A 3,248-nucleotide genomic window follows, 5' to 3' on the forward strand; every position below is an offset into this window, starting at 1 on the left:
CATGATAATCACAGATAACATTAGTTTAGACCAGAATCATATGCTAAACTGGTTGGTGTTTTATTTTTACGATGAAACCTTTCCTCGCTTGTTGAGTTAGGATATGTGTTCGGTGTATTTTTAATGGGGCTTTTGATGACAAAATAAATCAAATTTTCTTCAAAGCAACCTTTAAACTCTTGTATTTCTATGCATTATGTCTCACTTTTATTATTGGCAGTCTAAAAACATGGCCCAAGGATTAGAAAATTGCAGTATTTAATGCCAATTTGCATGATTCCTACGATTGACTACAAATGCAAAATCAAACATTCCTAAACAAAGAATAACTAGCTTTCTTGACAACAGTCAAAACAAAATAACAACTCAAAAAATAAACGTTTACAAGCAGAAAAATGTTTTCCTTACATTCAAGAGAATTATATTCCTAATTGTTTTGTCCGACTTCTTTGGAAAGGATTACAAATCCCCCTGCATATTTCAAACGAATATATACCCAAACAAAATCACTACTTCGTTTTTGATATAATTCTGGAAAACCCAAAACAGAACGAAAGCGGAAATTACTGTGGAATCATTTTAATTCGTAGGGGTCAATGTTCGTGGGCAAGCAAAATTTTATTGGTTCTTGGGGATGTAATTTCGTGGGCAGCTCGTATGTTTGGTAGATTTAATTAATCAGTACGTTGACAAAAAAATTGTTCGTGGGGATGTAAATTCGTGGGTATGGGTGATCCACGAAATCCACGAACATTGATCCCCCACGAACAATGATGATTCCACAGTACAATGCACATGCGCAACTCTGAGGCAGGGAGCTGCCGACAATTAAAACGAAAAAAGCACTGTTTCATGTATTATTTAAACCCGATTCAATAATTGGGAACAGTCATATATTCAAACATATTTTAAAAAATACTTCTAAAAATTTTCGTTTATAGATATTATTAACTGAACAATAGCTAGAAATATTCCTCAAAATTAAATTTGTTTTCTTCAATCGACATAAAAGATTAAATCCACATTTCGGCAAATATAGGCATTTTCAAAGAATGCTTAAGTCAACCTACAACCCTAAATTTGTAAATATTTACTTAAAATGTTTGTGAAAGTGTTTTCCATTCTTGAATGATGAAGAAGATACCCAAATGATTACGAAACGTGATAAAAATTTAAACCCCTCCTCATATACTAATGAAAGAGATTTTTCTTTTTTTATCAATATTACTTCTGTCAACCTCTTTGCACTTACACTGGATTCAATGAGGAGTAAATGAATGTTTTTGTATTACTTTCAAAGTAACATTGTGAATATTTCTCAAAAAATGTAAATCTTTATTTCAAAAATTAATATTTTAGTAAAATAATATACCTATTCACGAGCCATTAAAAATCTATATGAATTCAAATAATTATGAAAATGAATGCACATCATTTTGGAATGGATATTACAAACACTTGAAGTCGCCCGCGTGGCGCAGTGGTTAGAGCGTCTGCTCTAGAGTCGCGGTGTAAGGAGTTGATCCTTACGTCGCGGGTTCGAATCCTACTGTGGGACGTGGAGACTGGTCCTTCGGATGAGACCGTATAAACCGAGGTCCCGTGTCGCAGTAGGTGCTGGCACGAAAAAGATCCCTCACTGCTCAATGGCCGTAAGTGCCGAGTATAGGACAAAATTTGCAGCTCTCCACCGGCAAGTGGTGGCGTCTCCATCTGAGTGAAAAATTCTCGAGAGGGACGTTAAACAACATACAAACAAACAACACAAATACTTAAAACAATCTTTAAATTAGTAGATCTATAAATCAGACGATATATTATCAAGATATTGTACTATTTAGCAGTCAACTGAAGATTCTTAGGAACTTTGTATTCCTTCAAAATAGCTTATAGTCATTCACATTATCACACTAATGTCTTGTGTATTTTCATTAGCTGAGACAGACTTAGATTCGTTCACTTAACTATGAGTCGCCCACATGTGGCAGTGGTTAGAGCGTCTAGTGTAGAGTCGCAGAGTACGGAGCTGATCCTTACGTCGCTGGTTTGAATCCCACTAAGGGACGTGGAGACCGTTCCTTCGAATGAGACAGTATTAAACGATATCTCTTGTCGCAGTAGGTGTTGGCACGATGAAAATCCATCACTGCTCAACGTCCCTTAGTGCCGAGTATTTATTTACAGCCTTCTACCGGCAAATGGTGGCGTCTCCATACGAGTGAAAATTTATCAAGAGGGATGTTAAACAACAAACAAACAAACAAACGAATTTTAACTATGACGTCATACAACATAGATTCTAAGTTTATTGAAAGACACAGCTATATGCGAAAGACCAGAGAGATTCGACTTTCAAAATACGAAATTCGAAATACGATTTCGAGATTTATAATCTAAATTGACCAATCAAAAAAAAAAAAAGTTAAAGATTTCAATAAACCCTTTTGCTAATTTTGACTATGAATAAATTGTTGAATAAATTGTTCACGAACAGGTCGTATGATTAATTAACAATGCAAGAAAGGGTGATTTTTATACCAAAACAAATTTAAAAAAAAAATGTTGCCTTTTGTTATGCAAAACATGCCTAAATTTTCATTATAACTTCTTAAATATAATGACAGATTTAAATGAAGAATATGGCAGAATGGCCATATATCTGTTAGGCTGTTTACCGTGGGGGTAGGATGTTTTATAAGCTTAATGTTTTTTTTTATTTGATTTTTTGAAAGAGAAAAATCAGGATGGTATTGTAGTTCATGTTATTTTCAAAGTGTGCAATAGAAGCTTTCAATTTTTTAAGTGACAAGCGAATTATAATATAGTAATAAGGATTATAAAGTGGCTAGTGTTTGTAACAAGGTATTACAAAGTGGCCAGAAGCCACGTTTTTGAAGCCAAGAGACAACATCTTTAGTACGGGTGTTAAAACAAAAATGCTTAATAAAGATAATCCATTATTTCATACTATATCCCAGGCACCACAAAGCATAGCGTAGTCACAATACAGTATAACCCCGTACCATTATCACATAACCCAACCACCACTCAAGATAATATAATCAATATAAAAACTGGCATATTAATTTTGCAACATCACAAGTCTTCATATAACATGCTCCAATCACTACGCAGTACATTTCAATTATTGTACAGCATAATAAAAAAAACATACATATGGAAATATTTCCTGCAGAACATACCCGTTTGTTCTTTCTATTTCCGCATATTGTTGCCAATTCATTGAG

The sequence above is a fragment of the Saccostrea echinata genome, unplaced genomic scaffold (assembly GCF_033153115.1).
Source record: "Saccostrea echinata isolate AGI-Se365-2 ecotype Australia unplaced genomic scaffold, CSIRO_AGI_Sech_v1 ptg000083l, whole genome shotgun sequence".
Taxonomy (NCBI): domain Eukaryota; kingdom Metazoa; phylum Mollusca; class Bivalvia; order Ostreida; family Ostreidae; genus Saccostrea; species Saccostrea echinata.